General features: G+C 42.6%; 1 protein-coding gene across 2 annotated transcripts in view; it reads right to left on the bottom strand.

Annotated features, from left to right (window-relative positions):
- The window catches only part of necab2 (N-terminal EF-hand calcium binding protein 2), a 126274-nt gene that overhangs the window by 8300 nt on the left and 98738 nt on the right, over window positions 1-19236 (bottom strand). The window lies entirely within an intron of this gene.

Raw genomic sequence — 19236 nt, 5'->3', positions numbered from 1 at the left:
GATAGCTCTGCTGAGACGTCACAACACAGTCAGACAGACACGCAAACTTCACGTCACACACTGTGGCAAACATACATAAAAATTTGTTTACACAATTTACACAGTAAATCACTGTGCACACACAAACAGTACGTGCTTTTTATGCACACACACAAGTGTGCTGTTAAAATTTTTTTAACCTCAGATAATCTTATTCTGTTAGATATGAAATTATAATGTCCAATGTTTCCCTGGAGTTGACTTTCTCTGATTCTGAAATGTCTGATAGTGATTATAGTGATAGTGATAGTGGTGAGTCATTTATTCATGTACATAATTAGCCACAGAATGAGTACTTTTTGCTTACTTATGTACTTTTTATTAAGAAGACTTATGAAAACAGGATTTTTATTATGGAGTATTTTTACATTACAAAATTTTGTCTCTCCTGTCTTACGGTGAGAGTAATTACAAAACACTGTCGACACACGCTTATGATGTATGCTCCGCCATACTGAGTTGCTGCTGTTGCTATGGTTGCTCTCCTGCATTCAGCTCTGGCAAACCAATCATTGCTGGTTGACATAAAACACTTATCAGTATTTAGTTGCAGAAAGTTGAGGACATCCAGATTGTCACAATTTTTAGGACTAACCGAGACATAGGACTGGGTGTCGTCTGCGTAGCGATGGCAGAGGACACAGCATTGAAGTGACATATAACATGGCTAAGGGGTAAAAGATACATACTGTATAAAATAGGGCAAAGTACTGAGGCTTGTGAGAAGAGAGCGGGGGAAGAACAAAAACTTTGAGAACTCTGTTGTAAAAAGTCGACACACAAACAGAAATGAAACCTAGAAACGCAAGATAAATTCCAAACAACTTGTTAAGCATTTTGCCCCTTGTTCTTTCATTTGTCAAAGTTACTTGCTAATCATTGTGACTTTACATTTGTTTATCTTCCTCTCCCACCGCAGCTGTACTATTTCTCATCTTAATTCATTTTTACCTCACTTAACCTTTTTTATCTAACACTAACCCTCCAACTCTATCCTTATTCCTACTCTTCTCTTCCTCTCTATGTTTCTCTATCTGTCCTTATTCTGGTTCTCTTATTTATCTGTATGGAAAGCACTGCTGCTCTCTCTGTGTTTCAAGATATTTTGGTAGGTAAACTCTGTTGGTAACCCCTGTTTCTCACCAATGTATGGTTGTGTTTTAATCTTTCACTCCTTCTCCCTGAGAAATATTCCCAGTTATCTTTAAGATTCTGGCAGTGACTGCAGACACAGGGAGTGTTCTTGCTGTTATCAGGACAGATATCAGATTATGTAGCTGTTGTGCAACTGGAAATATCTTGCTGTAAAACACCCTCAGAAGAGAGCTCTCTATCTTTAGCAGGTATTAGCTACAGCCCTTGCAGCTAATACACATGCAGGCTCTAAGTGTCGATACACATCTGCATCCACTTGTGTATAGTGTGCCTCTTTCACTTTGTCTGTTTTATTGGCATGTAATGACTGTTTATCTCTTGACATCACTGCTGCCATTCATTTAAACTGCTGTCATGAGGCAACATTCTTGTAACATTAAGCTGCAAGATCGTACACCTGGTTGGTTTGTCAGTAAATATATTTGTTGAATGTGATTTATGAGGCAATGATTACATAAGTGTGCATATATGAAGCAACCATAACAGTAATAGAACCTGAAAGACATATAGCTGCTATACAGTCTACCATAAGTTATGAACACATAGACATCCTACCAGTACTAGTGTTTCTACTGAATTACAAACACTACATTGCCCAGCAGCCTCTGTTAATCTAATCACTACAACTCCATTAACCCTCCTGCCTCCCTGAAATCAGTACGATTACATCTGCTCCCCTCTGAGGTGATAATCAGTAGCCTCTACCTCTCTGGCTCTGTTTTTACAGCGCTACCAACCTCTATGTTAATGGTCAGCATCATGTTGGGGATGCTACTTGGAAGATGAAGTGAGCTAAGCTACCAGTTACTCTGCATAAAATGAAGCTTAGCTACACTGAAGCTACCCCCCAGGGAAATGTAGCAAGGTACAGCAACAGGGCAAAAGTAGTAATTTTTCCACAGTAGCACAAGAATAAAGAGCTGCTCCAAACAGTAACAACATGGCAAAAATTTCCCTTCACTTCCCTGTCGTTTCCTCTTTGCCAGTGGATCTCTGCTCCATTGGGGGGAAATGAAATTAGGGAAAGTTAAAAAAGCAAACAAGGCGATCAAACAGTGTGTTCACTCAGAAATCTGATCCGAATGCACAATGGAAAACGCAAATCATGGACACTTTTTGGCTCTGAGTTGACGTTTTTTTCAGGTCAAAACATTCAGAGCACTCCTGCAAACACGCTCAAGCTTGAGGCACCCAGGACACATTAGCAACGCTGCCTATAGAAAACAACTGGAAAAAGACACCTCTCACTGCAAAAACCAGGCTCGTCTGATCGACTTAAGTGACATATTCTGTCTCTCTGTTTATCAATCTCCTCTGCTCTCTTTCACTACTGTGGGCAGCACCGCACCTTCACACGCAATCCCTAATTTAGACTCATTTCACCATTTCACAGCACAAACACACACTTGCTTAGCTCTGGATCTTACAGTAATCATATGCCAAATAGTTATACATCACAAAGCATTAAACCACTTGCAAGCATGCAATACATTTACCACTAGCCTATATGTGGGGCTTGCAGATATTCACAGTGACAAAGGTTCCCCTAATCTGGGAAGTCCCAGATCCTCTTCTTGCAGGATCACATTACAATCAGCATATTTGATTATTGCTGTGATGTAGCCAGCTTTATATATTTGACCATGATCTTCACCAGTAGTAGATGTTGTGGAAATTCATAATGCATTTTTGTACATTTGTGCCTTCTCAACAATGCCAGAAATACTAAATACCTTAATTATAATTGATTTTATGGCTAACAGAGTGAAATTCAAGAATCTTCAAAAATATATCAGTATATATATAAAAAAGTTCTTTATGTCTAATTTGTGTGTAATTGTGGAATATTGACAATAAAAATACTGTCCTTGATGGTAGTGTCCGTGTGGTTTGAGATACGTGGGCAGAATAAAGAATAACTGATTGCCTTAATTTATTTAATTAAATCCTTCTTCAGCAAATATTATTAATTTACTGAAATGGATTGAGACATCAGTTAAATGCCTGACATGAATTTTCATCATTCATTGCTGCTGCGGCAAAGGGTTTGCTAATTGCTACATTTCCTGAAGTAAAATGTCAGACAGCCTTTTCAATTTTGTGTTTGAAATATATGCATTAGAATACAACTACTCAAAAACAGGAATTTACTAAGATGCACTTAAAGGTGGGGCATGTGAAACTAGAGAAATCCAACACCATTACATATACCATGATATTGAGCAAACACCCCAGCAAGCAATGTAACTAAAGCTGGCTAAGTTGTGGGTAAGCAAACAGTGGCTACACTTGCTGCTGCGAAGCTAACATGAAACCAACATGCAGAGATGACATGGTGGTCCCACAGTGAGCACACCAGCCCCAAACAGCAACACAACTCTTCTGCTGCTATAGCTAACATCACAACAACAGCATGTCTTGGCAAACAAGAAAGTAAGCAGTTATTTAACGTTACCTGACCTGACATACAAATCCTGGCTGGAACGGCTGGAATAGTGCTGTGCAGCTCGGTCTGACTCACTCTTTTTGTTTCCTATTTACAGAGCTAGGGCTGTGTACAAACACCAAATCTTTTTTCAGCGCACCCAGAATAGACATCTAGCGAGTGAGGAGGTAGTGAGGAGATATTTGCTGAATTTGACAAAAATATTTGTATTGGATTAGAATTGCTTACCCCACCTTTAAAGGAATCTTGGAGCCTACTCCAAGAAGAATGAGAGAGACTGAACATTGACCTTTATATTGAACCTATTATGGATTATTTTCTTTTAAACTTTTCATCATTACTTGGTCACTAATTGCTTAGGAGAGGTAATATTTTTTTAAATAACTTTAAAGGGGACCTATTATTTTCCAGTCCTATATAGTAGTTCTGTGACTCATGATTTTGCATGATTCAAAGTTCAAAAAAATAATTCTCTGTCTGTATACTGACTCTTCATGTAGGCCATCATTTCAGCTTGTCTGAAACAAGTTGTAGATGCTCCTGTCTCTTTAAAGCCCCCCTCTCAAAGCCCAGTGTCTTCTGATTGGCCAAGACCTGAAGCATGTTACCAGGCTGTTGTCGTCGCTGAGCGGAGTTAATGACCATATATGGAACACCAGCTCCGTTTGGCTCGGTGTGACGTACAACGGAGCCATTGTTAGAAAAAGCAGTTTAAAACAGAGCGTTCAGAACAGCAGGAAATCTGAGATTTTTGCTCACAGGGATTTCTTTTAAATACTTTAACCTAATTATTTAAAGCTTGGGCCATGTTTAACATGTTTAACACATCCAACATTGTAATATTTTAGATAAGTCATAAAATATGGAAAAGCATAATAGGTCTCCTTTAAACAAAATCAATAAAAAGGTTATGACTAGTCTTGATTTTGTGTCTAGTCTTACAGACAAGTTCAAGTTCAGTCCTGTGTGTTGGACTGGGGTTTGGTGGGGGGGAAAGAGAAAAGTTATTTGCCCACAACAAGATTGTAAGCAACAATGTTTAAACTCCTTCTGTGCGATCAAGCCAAATGTATGACTGATATATGTAAGACATGTAACATTACCGCGGTGGGCTCATGTTTTAAATGCAGTGAAAAGAACTGAAATGTAATGACATTAAACAGTGTAAGTGTATGTATGTTTGGATTTTCCTTTCAGAATCACCAGTTTTGAAATGTGCACAGGCTCCTCCTGTCAGAGGTCTGCAGCTCATTTCTTTTTATTGTTTAAGAACTGCCTTTAGCTTTCAGTATATATGATATAATGGAATTGCTTTGCCAGGGTCTGATCAGTGTGTGTGTGAATGTGTGTCGTGTCAGCAAGAACATCTATAATTGTGCTTTTCTTGCACCTATAAAACAAATTTTTGCATGCAGTGTGTGTGTTTGTGTGTGTGCGTGTGTGTGTGTTTATGAGACAATATTGACTTTACAAGTCTGTTTGATTGGACAAGTGGCTGACTATCACCATGTCGTAAAGATACGTGGAGCCTCGTTCATAGGCTTGTAAAAATATTATTGATTCCTGTCTTTTCCTGGGCTCCATCAGCATTCTTCAACCCTGATTTATTTTTATCTCAAAAAGGATAAGTTCCTGCTAAAGCTGAGCCCTGTTTGCCCTGTCAACTGTTACCAATATAATAAGCATAGTGTTGATTTAGATTTTTTCATGATATGTTGAAATCCTGTGTATTTGTAACATTTGATGAGGCGGAGACTAGTCATGACACTCCAAATGTGATTTGTGGTGACCAGCTGACTCATCTATCATTTAAAACTGCACTTAGCTCTTAATTTGTAGATCGTAGAGGCTAGCAGAGCGTAGAGGGTCCGAGGTGTGTGTTTGTCGATTGGCAAAAAGTTTAACATTTCTCTCTTGTCCTCCTCCTAATCTAACAACATGGGTGAAAGAGTTGTGGGTGGAGGTCAAGTTCTCTACAACTCTGTATCTCTTTACAGCTCTATATTCGCTCCACATTCACTCACTTAATTGGTCGCACAAATTTATTTTCGGTACATTGTTGTTAAAAAAAATTATCAGTAGACAGTGTCAGCGGCACAACATACAGAATGTTAACACATAAACAATAAATAAGTCACACCCACTTTTGAGTAATCAATCAGTCTAAAGGATGACATTTTTATCCCTCTTACCTTAGCTATACCCTGCCCACATCACTCAAAAACCACACTATCACACTTTAGACGCTAAAGATGCCGGTGACTTTTGTTTGCCGCTATTTTTCGTCTTTTCAGTGTAATTACTGGAATCTTCTGTGGTTGTGCTTCATGTACATCAGGGTTTATTAGCTGAGGCTGTTTCCATTGCACTTTGTTGCATTTTCTTCTTTTTGAGATTTTTCAAATTTCGCTGACACTCAAGTTTTTTGTATTGCGCAAACTGAAAATGAGCACAAAAACAGGAGGATGGAAACATACTACTGTACTGAAGCTCCATCTCTAAACTATTAGCCATTGATTTCACATCACTCCACCACCACCCCAATGCCACCAGTCAAGGCACCATTCAAAACTACCTTTTGAATCTCTGAGTGGCTGCTATTTATAGTTTATAGAAATATTAAAATGTCTTTGTCTTTAACATTACAGGTGGCATCGTGATGGTATCCATGCCAGTGAAACTTGGTGCAGTGTATGTGTTGCTTGCAAGCCATTTGGGGGGGGCAAAGTCAGAAATATGACACACTCAGTGATCCCAATCTCTTGGGAAGGGATAAAAGGACAGAAATGTAGGTGGGTGATAAGTGGTGTCGCAGTCCTCCTCCTATGTCGAGAGATGGTTTCTCTACTCTGGTGTAAATGGCTTCTGCCACCCCTTCACAGGAGACTGAGCAAACGCTCACACTTGGCCTCATGTAGCAATGACAACAATGGTCTCAGGTAACTCTAATGACCAGAACGACTGTCGTTACAACAGCCTGGAGCACAAATGAACCAAGTGATATCCATCACCTTGATAATAAACCAAGTGATATCCATCACCTTGATAATAAACCAGGTGATATCCATCACCTTGATAAAGACCCCACAGTGGTTAAATAGCTGGGATTCCCTGCCAGTCAGAACTGAAGAAGCCTCTTGGTTGAGAGGCAAAATGTCTTCCAGTATCTTCAATCAAGTCCAGTCGCCCTTGACCTTTAACCTTCCTTGGATAACCATGACCTGGAAGACTGAGACTCTTCATAGACAACTTGATGTACTAGAGTAAGGCCATATACTGTACTGGCAAGTGAGCTAAAAGTATGTCCCCTCCCTCCCCCCCTCTCTTTCTCTCACTCCTCACATCTGAATATAAACCCCCTGGTGAGGCTTTGCGCTGACAGCTGTATAAAATATGCAGAGATCATCGTCATCTATCAAGGATACATAAAGTATACTGTGCTATATGTGTTAAGTTTGTGGGTGTAATGTATGCATGTTACGTATGTCCCACTGGGTATGAAAATGGGAGCAGCAGAAAGATGTGTGAGCATGTGTTGTAGGGAGGGGGGGGGGGGGGGGGGGGGGGTTGCCATGGGAACTGGGAAATACCAGTTACCCACTTTCTTCTTCTCACACCTTTCATTCTTGACCCTTCATCTCCCCACACACTCCCCCGTTCTGTCTTTTCCACAGGCCTTCCTTCACCGTGTCTCTGTATTGCCCCAGTTCTTGTTATTGACATCTCATGGCTATGCAGCCTACTCACTTCACTTTTACTCCCCTCTTTTTCCAATCTCCCAACCTACCAGCATTTTCTCTCTCTTTTTTCTCTCCTACTCATTCTTCCTCTTTCTTCATCTTCCCTGTCTCTCTTTCCTATCCTTACCAATTCTTCATCTTTTCCTCTCTCCTGCTCTCCCTCCTATCAGCTCTGGGCTCAAGGAATCCCTCATTTATTCAAACAAAAAAAGAAAGAGCCCCTTCAGGGATGATTTGCATATCTCTTCTTGGGCTGCAATAATAGATGGATGACTACAGTATGCCTTACAGCGCATCGACGTGCTGACTGCAGCAGTGGGAGAAGAAAAATAAATGCCATACACTAGGCTCCAGCAGTACACTTCCAACAGTGCTTGTCATCATTTTTGGCCTGCTGCACCTTGCCAAACTATGTTGTGCTTTGTTTTCAGGCTATTTGACATGATTACTAAAGTAACTAATATAGGTTGGCTCACAGTAATGGGTATGTAACAAGAAATGAGTCAGGAGAGAAAATGTCTTTTTATCTGTCAGTCCAAATATAAACATAATTTTGACTAGTAGAGGAAGTGGGCACTTTAAGCCACATTAATGTGTTTTTTACAAAACAACTGGAAAATCACACATTTGACATTTATGGCTACCGTGCTGCACATATCTAACAGACATGGCAATCATTCAAAGTGGTGATTCTGGTGAACTCACAAATCACGGTCCAATATTCACTCATGTTTTAGCTCTGTTTTGGTCTCCACCAACTCTGAGGGAAATATCTTTAGCTGCTAAATGCTCACCAGCTAAATCGCTAATGTTATCTGTCTGTTGTTACAGTCTACGGTGGTTTATTAGATTAGAACTTTTTGGTTGGTCCCGTCAACACTCTTTGACTGACAAGTGGCATGCATCGTGCAGAAATAGAAATCGTGCAGAAATAGAAATAGAAAGCTCTTAGGATCAATAACCAGAAGCAAAAGCAACAACAAAACAAATCACATGTAACTTGGAACCTTCAATTACAGCATCAGTAAATGGAAACAGGCTGTGGTTGTAATGTGCAGCTCCCAGATGTTATCATGTGTATCAAAATCCCATCTCTGAGACTATTGCTGCAGCTCGCTTAGAAATGGGCCAGCATGCCTAGTGAAATTAGAGTGAATGGCTGCACTGAACGCTTTGAGGTTTCATAATGTACTAAAGCGCTGCGGGACTGCAGATCCACTCATTCATATTTTGACTGATAAAACAACAACAACTCTGTTCAGACGCAGAGATATTTATAGGGCAATCACAGAGATGAATTCTTTACCTGCACAAATCACTTGCATACAAAATGAACATCCAAAATTGTAGAATAATACAGTACTAAGTTGTATCCTGCATTATTCATCAACGGTAAATTATTTTCATTCTATGGTACATGCCGGTGAGTGTTAATATTTGGAGTGAAGCCCTGAGGTGCCATTAAGTTGCAAACCTCATAAAGACGACAGAAATGAAATGGCAGCTGCCACTGATGTCCCGATATTGCAACACCAGCTGAAATATTTCCAAGGACAAATTCTTTTTTATCGCCGCCACCTTCACTCAATCTTTTCATCGATCTCTGCCTTACAAATACGACTCTAACACATTCTATCTAAAGCTGCATGTCTCTTTTTATCCCCGTAATTCTTTCTCTCTCTCTCTCTCTCTCTCAAACACACACGCAAACACACACAAAAACACATACATACACACAGATACCTTGCTCCCTGTGAGCTCCACTGATGCAACCTGCTCTATATCTATTCAGCAGGAGAGTTATCACTGTTCTATAATGCTCTCTCTTCTGTCTCACTGTTGCTACATAACTCACTCTGTCTTCTCTCAGACTGTATTACCTTGATTGTTCATGTGCAAAACACAATGAGCTATTTTCCATACTGTAATGACTTCCAGGTAGCGGTTATCATGAGGCATAACAACTTACTTTTACATGACTGCTTGTATTTAATATATCAGAATTTACTGAATGTTTCTTATCCCAGATGAAATTCTCAGCTTATGAATTCATCCCGACATCAACAAATTCCGTTAAGTTCTGCCTTCTTGCTTTTCCATCAGTCTTTCGAATTATTGCTTTAACCAATGTTTTTTTTTTGTAACTTCTTGGAGGGTATGTTTCATAACAAGCATGTTTGCATAAAGATATTTGAGCTCTGAGGTGTTTACTCCACCAGTTCAGGTTTGTTTTGGCAGATATGATTTGAATTTTAAAAGGAAGCAAATACCTGAACCAGGTGTAGGTCCTTATCCAAAATAATTGCAGTACAGTTTATTAGGAATGAGAAAACCTTTAATTACTCGAGAACATGAGGTTTTAAGCAGACAAATGAGCTCAGATCAGACAATCTCTTCCTGTGGTTAGACTACGCGATCTCCCTCTCACAAATGAAAAGTTGGTTTCAGAAGCAATAAATTGCACCTTTGGTCAATTTAATACCCTCAGAAATGTTTCTGCTACAGCCTTACTTGGTCTTCTATGACCAGTAATATATGGTGCCTACAGTTAACTGCTAACTTTAGATAGATATTGCTGTGTAACAGACATTACCGAGTTTGTTTACTTCATGACGCAGGAGCATGTTTTCAGTAGGGAGTGTAGGCCTGAGCTTCCACACCCAAAATACATCCGCAGAACAGCGCACTATGGGGTCCACACAACAAAACGGAACAGTTAAGAAATGTATGCAAGTAATTAGGATGAATACGTTGGCATACTAAAGAGTTGTCACTCACAGAAGTTCCACATATCCAGAGTGCTGCTGTTAAGTTTAAAACTGCATTTTACGTTCATCATAAAACCTTTTAAAGCTTCCTCTAAACACACAGACAGTGGGTCACTACTATTGGTCCTCGATATGGGTTTTTCAGTTGCCAATGCCAATATATATATATAAATAAATATATATATATAAAGTACAATCTAACATACATGGTTATCTTCGCCAGTAACATGCTGTTTAGATTGAATTTTTATTAATTAATGAAATAGAAAAATACATTGGGTTCGGCTGTAGATTTCAGAACGTGACTGGTGTTTAAGGGAGAGTTGGATACAGTTTGTCAGAAGTGACGTCATTCAGCTGCATTATTCTCTACAGTATAATATGTAACACTACCCAGTAATGGTTTAAGATTAGATTTGCTGTCATTTAGGATATTATGGGATTAAACATGTTAAAATTTAGAAAAGGGCTCAAAACTAACTTTTTCACCACCTTCCCAGAGCTCACAAGGGGGTGGGGTGTTCCACAGCAGCCACATTGACAAGGCTGCCTGGAGGTGTCAGCAGACATTTTTTTCTTTAGCAGCCTGAGTGCAGGTATTGGCTGATGCCAATTATCTCAAAATGCCAGAAATCAGTCAGATTAATTGGCCAATCACTAGTCTATGGCCCTATGGAATCTGTTGAATTTATTTTCTGATTCTGTTTTATTTTTATATTTCTTGCCAAAACAAAGACATAACAGTAATGTAATATAACAGTAATGTTACATAACTTACTAACACATAATACAGGTGCATCTCAGAAAATTAGAATATCGTGAAAAAGTATTTTCTGTAATTTAATTTGAAAGTGAATCTTTCCAGATTCATTACTCATGCAGTGAAATGTTGACATTTATGTATTATACATTCTTGTTGTACTGACATTGTAATTCACATTCACTGAGCCCTATATGTGAGTGACATAATGCTATACTGACTCCAAGAGATGACTAAAGGCACTGGGACTGACTGCAACAAAAAATAGCTGACATTGTACTGTGTGTGTGTGTGTGTGTGTGTGTGTGTGTGTGTGTGTGTGTGTGTGTTTCAGGGCTTTGATCCAGAAGTTTTCCCCATCCTCTGGGTAATTCTCTTGTTTTGTTGTTTTGTTCTAACCTTGCATTTACCAAAATCTTCATAATGTATTCTTGTTAGTTGTGCAAAAAAGAGCCTACTGTTTTGCTTTACTTAACTACTTAATAATTAAATATGAATTACTGTTATTGTTATAGACTGTTACTGTTGCAGAGAAAAAAAAGAAAGAAAACAAGGTGTGGCTTCATTTGGAAAACAGAAATGGATTAACAGGCATCTTCGGTACTGTTAGGTAAGTAGTAAGTTGGATAAAAGCCTGCAACAAAATGGTCAATGAAGTCAATTAAAGAGAGAAGGGAGGCAATAAAGGCAAAATATATAGAGTTGAAGGAGGGGGGGGGGGAGAGAGAGACAGAGAGAGAGAGATCACACACAGACACACACACACACACACACACACACACACACACACACACACACACACACACAAACACATAGATGAGAACAGATACAGAGAGCAAGCTGTCAGTTTTGCTGGCTAAGTGGACTATATTCTGCTGCAGAAGAGACAGAAGGAGGGAGAGAGAAGCGAAGGCAGGGGGGCGGGAGGTTTATTAATGCACGTATAGGAGCGGTTATTACATTTACAGAGAAAATCTCCAGCGCAGAGAACACAAACAGCCAACAGGGGATTAGGGCCCATTTAGCAAGTGCCACCATTCATACAAGACAGAAGACACTGAAATGATCCAAATTTCATAACACTCTTCTAACCAACAGACCTGTCAGACATGACTGATTTGGATCAGTCTTATATGATCCAGTCACACTCTTTTTTTTAAAAACTTGAACAGCCTCTTCTGGTCTTAAAGTAAAAGGCTGACATTAGTCTATATTTTCCTTATTGTAATAAAAAAATCTCATGACAAAATGTTGTATCTAAATACTTTCAGACCCTACAGTTCACAGTATCAGCATCACAGATCTAAACAGCAGTGTGTCAAAAACACAAGGTTTTTATGCTATGAAAACAAAAATGACAAAAACAACGAAAGAAAAAAATAAATAAAATAAGAGCAATAAATAATAAAAACAGCCCCAAAAGGAAAAACATCATAATCAAACATATGATGATAAGTTAGAAAACCGCCAGTTTCTCTCTAACTCCTCCCCTCCTGCAGAGCCTGAGGTGGCTTTCTGATACACCGTTTTATTTCCTCATTCATGCTGTCACTATCATAACACATATCGGAATGCATTTACATCTTAAAAATCTTACTCTTAAACTCTTAAATATCGGTTGGATAGGCTATTAGTTTTTTACTCAAACATGATCTTGAACATGACCGCTTCACGATCAATCTGTCATCAATGTATGGACAGAGATTTGTCTCCGCACATCGTGGATTTATCCTCAGCACAGAATAAAATCTATGCCCGTCTTTAGGTATAACATTGTGATTCTGTGGACAGTTGCACTGAAAAACTTACTGTGGGCTACATTACTGCAGTAATCACTGTTTAAACTAAAACTGATCAATAAACAGTAATCTTTCATATTGTAGTCACACTGATTGGAACATTCCTATTGTAGTTATCATGCTGGAGATAATGTGACTGTTTCTGAGTGAGGATGACTGTGGTGCAGCTGAAACAAACAGGCCTAAATATGGTTTAAAAGTGAGTTTTTCATTATTACCTGCTGATAGTCTGAATGTGTTTTGAAAGTTTTAATAAAATACGAGCAAGATTTTATTAATGTATAGTAGGTGTCTAAATCTTGGCAGTCAGTTTGAACCTATAGACACATTTTCCACTGCAAAAAATTATTAATAGGCTAACCTACTGGGTCAGACTTTGATTTTACAATCACAGGTTCATGAGTAAACTGTGTCTTATATTTGATCTATATTTTCAAAATCAGGTAGTCAATTGCCACCGGCATTGAGTCCCATCAGGTTATACCTTCTTAAATATAGCCTTCCTATTTAAACTTGAATGTAATGGGCTGTAGGACAATTCCAGCACTTTCATTCATTAAGGAAATTCCAGTATGGTAAATGATGAATGAGCAACGCTCTATAGTAGTATTGTTAACGTATTGACTATTTCCTGTATATTAGTGATATTAAGGTCTGGTAGTATTACCCCAAACATGGCTGTCAGAGGGTTGGGGTGTATTGCTGTGAGATCGAATATTGAGGTCCAGTAATCTATCAGAGAAAAACATGACCAAAACATATGAACAGTAAACCGGGTCATTATGTTATGGACACAGTGGCTTGACCGAGGGACACAGCTTGAACAACCTATCGTTAAAGTAATGAGTTCTCTAGCCCATGCATTCTTACCAAAGGCAGGTTTATCTCAGTTCACAATTATACAGTTTCATTTTTAAAATGGCTCAGTAATTTCCCAAAACAGCTGGGTACTGTAGTTATTCAAACAGGAGGAAATAGAGCATTTGTTGGGACTATTTTCAGCAGCGGATTAATAAGTGAATTTGGTGTTCATGTGAGTATTTTAGGCAGCAGGACAGTGTATATGGGATTGTCTCTAAATAAACTACAGTGACCATGTTCATTGTAATAAAGGACATGAAACAGTGAAACAGTGTGGCTCGCTGATGTCTTTTAAATAGGTTTTGAATAAAAATGGAGCCTGTGGCATATACAGAGTAATAAGATATATCAGGCTTGGGATACACAGGCAATATTCACAGGATCGGTTCATTGTTGGTTTTATTTATTTAATCTGATTAGTTGAAACTAAGAAAAATATAAAATATTGCCACCCTCATCTTTTAGCATGTAGTTCATATCTTCTAACTGGACTGCTTTATTTAAAACAGGAAGGGGGTGCTCTACTTTCAAAACAAATTGCCTTACTTGCTGTGAATGTTAAGACTTAGTATTTAGCATGGAATTGTGACACACTGGTCGAGTCAAAAGTTTCATCCAAAGGCTGATGAAAAGCAAAACAACAAACAACAGAAAAAAGGTCAGGGGTCAAACTGTGCTGCAGAACCTGAAGCTGGCAGGGAGTCGTCTTTCTCAAGGACATGCAGGGTAATGGGTTCTTGCTAACAAAGAGTCCTGCAGCTGTATTGGTCTCTGGGTATAGTTCACCACCGCTGTCCTCTTGTTTCCTTTAACGTCTGGTGTGGTTTGAGCCTCAGGTCTGATACAGTAGTGCTGTGGTAAAATTCTGTTGACTATCGCCGTTTGCCTCAATATTTCAAGTATTCCTCCACCGGGGCTGACCTTCGCAGCTTTTCCATTCTCAATTATTCACTGTGTCAAAATAAATATAGACATAAATGCTGCCAAAGCGTCACCATCTGCAGTGACCACTGTTTTATTTGATATAAAACATTCGTCACATTAAAACTCACAGCAAAGTATAATTGACAGACTGCTGGGCTGAGAAACACCTGGTACTCTTCATGTGATCGCCCTGGTGTGGCTATTTTTATTAATGTTTTCAATAAAAGTACTACATATTCATAAATAAATGCCCCATGAGAATGGCTCGGATTATTTCAGTTAGATTTTTGTGAATTGGGGAGATAAAAAGAAAACAACCTGAACCATTGTGCTGCTTCATGAAAGGAGAGTGGCGGAAACCTGGCATTTAGCAAAGCAGTCAGAACGGGAGGATGTGAATGCAGAAAATAAATGCGAGGAACAGTGTTCACACAAGCAACTTTACCACTGATGTTAAATCAGTTGCTCCACTGGAGCACATCTGCAGGCTTCAGAAAGCCATATGTAAGACTGTTAAGACCTTTCAATGCTACATAGAACTGCAATTAAGATTAGTGTAAAACCATAAATACAATTAAATTACAAAACATAACATCTCGGGTTACGTATGTAACCCTTGTTCCCCGAGAAGGGGAACGAGACACTGCGTCGGTGACGACACTATGGGAACGCCTCTGGGCGTAGCAGGGCTGAATCATGAATGAAACTATTCCAATCCTATTGGTGTTGCTAGAACGGTAGCGTGTGACGGCGTAACTGGAGGCGTATATAAGCACGCCGGCACACAGGACACATCAGCTCTTTGCTATGAAGCAAGGCACTCCAGGCGGGGTGAGGTGTGGCGGACCAACGCAGTTCGAGTTCCCTTGAAGGGGAACGTCTCGGGTTACGTATGTAACCCTTGTTCCCCGAGAAGGGGAATGAGACACTGTGTCGGTGACGACACTATGGGAACGAGATACCCACTAGGCTGCGTCAAAACCCCCGCCTGCCCCCAGCGTGCAGTAACCTGTAGGCACGACTAAGAGGAGAGCGCACGGGTGCCGGTTGCAGAAGGAAGGTCCAGACTGTAAAACCGGAGGAAAGTGTGAGGAGTGGCCCAGCCAGCTGCCTCACACAAATCCTGGAGCGAAGCCCCTGAAAGGAGGGCCCTAGAGGCTGCCATGCCTCTAGTAGAGTGTGCCCTCACGGCCATAGGTGAAGGTAAACCGCGCACCTGATAGGCCAGGGAAATAGTCTGAACGATCCAGTTGCTGATGGTGTGTGTGTGTGTGTGTGTGTGTGTGTGTGATCTCTCTCTCTCTGTCTCTCTCTCTCCCCCCCTCCCTCCTTCAACTCTATATATTTTGCCTTTATTGCCTCCCTTCTCTCTTTAATTGACTTCATTGACCATTTTGTTGCAGGCTTTTATCCAACTTACTACTTACCTAACAGTACCGAAGATGCCTGTTAGAGAACCGGTCCTGGAGGAACTCCAACTGGGTCCACCACCCGTTCTCCAAACCAGGTGGCAAACACATTCCACTTCAGGCCATACATCCTTCTCGTGGACGGGGCTCTGGAGCTGAGTAGCGTCTCGACTGCTTCTGCCATCAGGCCCGCCTCCAGGAACTGCGCCCCCTCAGGGGCCAGTCCCAAAGCTGCCACAGGGCGGGGCGTGGGTGAAAGACCCGGCCCTCCGCCTGGGACAGCAGGTCTCTCCTCAGAGGGACCTGTCAGGGCGGGCCCTCCAGGAGTGATATTATGTCCAAGAACCACACTTGGGTCGGCCAAAATGGTGCTACGAGCAGTAGGCTGACACTGTCCTGACGGAGCCGCTCCAGAATCCCCGGGAGCAGAGCAACTGGGGGAAAAGCATACAGACGCAGCCTCGGACACGTCTGCACCATGGCATCCAGCCCTAGCAGGGCTGGGGGCGAGAGGGAGAACCACAGTGGACAGTGCTCAGCCCCTGTCTCGACAGCAGGTCTGCTCCCTGATTCTGGGTCCCAGGGATATACATCGCTCTGAGAGACAGCAGTCTCTGCTGGGACCACAGGAGGATCTGATGCGCCAGTTTGCATAACGGGCGCGAGCACAGACACCCCTGGTGATTCAAATAGGCCACCACTGCCGTATTGTCGGTCCTGACAAGGACGTGGCGACCACGGAGGGCGGGCAGAAAACTCTTCAGAGCTCTGAATACTGCCAACATTTCCAGGCAATTTATGTGCCAAGAGAAATGATGCTCCTGCCAGGAGCCTCTCGCAAAGCGGCCGTCCATGACCGCGCCCCACCCCATGAGTGAGGCGTCTGTTGAAATAATTGTCCGGCAACATGACACTCCCAACACGGGACCCTGGGACAGGACCCAAGATTTCCTCCATACTGACAGGGAACGAAGGCACCTTCTCGTAACCCATATCAGTGGGATTGGATTTTAACCACCACTGCAGGGCTCTCATGTGCAGCAGGCCAGAAGATATTACGCTGGACGCTGCTGCCATGAGACCCAACACCCTCTGAAAGTGTTTCACAGTGATGGTGCGGCCTAGCTTCACTGTGGACAAAATGGACTCAACGCGTGCAGGAGACAGGTGGGCCCGCATCATCGTTGAGTCCCACACCACCTCTAGGAACGTAGTCCGCTGGGCGGGCGTCAGCACGTTGTTCTTCGCGTTGAGCCGTAGCCCCAAACGCTGAAGGTGGGCAACTCTCGAGACTGAGTCAGAATGAGCCAGTCGTCAATGTAGTTCAGTATGCGGATGCCCTGGAGCCTCATCGTGGCCAGAGCTGCATCCATGCACTTGGTGAACATGCGAGGGGAGGGTGCTAGGCCGAACAGAAGAACCCGATACTGGTACGCCGCGCCCCCGAAGGTGAACCTCAGGAATTTCCTGTGAGAGGGACGGATGGAGATGTGGAAATATGCGTCTCGCAGATCTATTGTGACAAACCTATCCTCGGACTGGATGTGACTGACGATGGCGGGCATGGCGAGCATCTTGAACCTGAATCTCCTCAGAGATTGGTTCAGGGACTGCAGATCTAAAATCGGACGCAACCCTCCATCCTTTTTGGGAACTATGAATTACTGGCTGTAGAACCTGGACTCCCTGACTGGCGGGGAAATAAGTTCTATGGCCCCCTTTTCCAGCAGGGAGCGAACTTCTTGTCCCAACACCTGGCTCAGCTCTGAGTGCACCACAGTCCAGACCACCCCGTTGAATCTGGGGGGACGGACCCGGAACTGCAGCCTGTAGCCATCCACTACGATGCGCAGGACCCACGGGGAAATGTTCGGGGCTGGTGGCCGGTAGGTCCCTGGCAGCACCCTGAAGCGGAGGACCGGTAGTGGGCCCCCCTACTCGAAACCTCCGTGGCCACCAATGCTGCCATGGAGCGGCCAATGGAACGGTCCTCCTTAGTGACTCGAAGCGCTAAATCCGTAGCTCTACGAAGCTCTTCTATATCCTCCTCAGAGGGCCCCCCCCCCGGTCACAGTCCTTCAACAGATCGGCCTGGTATGCCTGCAGGATGGCCATAGTGTGCGGGCTTGCACCAGCTCGACCCGCCGCCATATAAGCCTTGCCCACCAGAGCGGATGTCGCCCGACATGGCATGGTGGGCAGCGCCGGTGTCTTGAGGGATGACGCTAGGGTGGGAGAAAGGTAGCTCGCTAATGCCTCCTCAACCCGAGGCATCGCTCCGTAGCGGGGGTGGCGCACGGTGCTGCAGAAAACGTTCATTTAGTTTACTGCCGGCCCGCGACTCCTGCACCGCCTGTGGCCAATCACTTGGCCACAGCCCGCGTCACCACCTCTAATAGTTCATCATAGCTGGGCGCAGACTGATGACGTCGGCCCGACTCCCGGAAGTCATCCTCCATGATGCTAAGCACATCTAACTCCTCAGAATCAGACTGTGCGAGCCTCTCCAGACTCATACCTTGGGCGGGAGAAGCCGAGAAATAGGCTCCCGAACGGGGAAGAGGGGAGGCGGAGTCAGCAGACGAGGACCAGGAAAAGGCCTCAGCCGTCCCGACGCCCTCAGAAATATCGCGCTGCAATCCCCATGACCGCAGCTGCCGCAACGCTTCAGTGACCGCGGGGCCTGAGCCACGGGGAGAGCGCATCCAACCGTCTTCAGAAAAGAGAGCTGCACGAGACCTCAGCACCCTCAGGGCCAGGGCCTCGCAATGGCCGCAGGCAGCCCCCTCGAGAGCTGTCTGGGCGTGCGACATCCCTAGACAGGAAACACACATCTCATGAGTATCCCCAGCCATGATGTAGCGTGGGCATGGAAAAACACATTGTCAGAACTGATTACCAGACGTGGTCTCTTCTGCTTCGTAAGGACTTCCAGGTAAGACAACAATTTTCTTGGTAGTGGAGCTTTCAAACATACTCAGAGTGCCTGCTGAAAAGAAAAAAGCTGATGCGTCCTGTGTGCCAGCGTGCTTATATACGCCTCCAGTTACGCCGTCACATGCTACCGTTCTAGCAACACCAATAGGATTGGAGTAGTTTCATTCATGATTCAGCATTGCTACGCCCAGAGGCGCTCCCATAGTGTCGTCACCGATGCAGTTCGAGTTCCCTCGAAGGGGAACTAGGAAATGCAGGACAAAAATACTATAAATCTTTATGATAAGCCAAGATAGCTTAGCTTTGCTTAAAGACTGGAAGCAAGGGAGACCTTCTGTCTTGTTTGTTTTATCTGTACTCAAACCAACAAAAATGACACCTTCTACTGGGAATTCATT

The sequence above is a fragment of the Micropterus salmoides genome, unplaced genomic scaffold (genome assembly GCF_014851395.1).
Source record: "Micropterus salmoides isolate LMB-PRFRI ecotype aquatic unplaced genomic scaffold, ASM1485139v1 Ms_hic_scaffold_8, whole genome shotgun sequence".
In the NCBI taxonomy this organism is placed as follows: domain Eukaryota; kingdom Metazoa; phylum Chordata; class Actinopteri; order Centrarchiformes; family Centrarchidae; genus Micropterus; species Micropterus salmoides.
The sequence above is the reverse complement of the archived record's forward strand: the minus strand, read 5'-3'. Positions and strand labels throughout refer to the sequence as shown.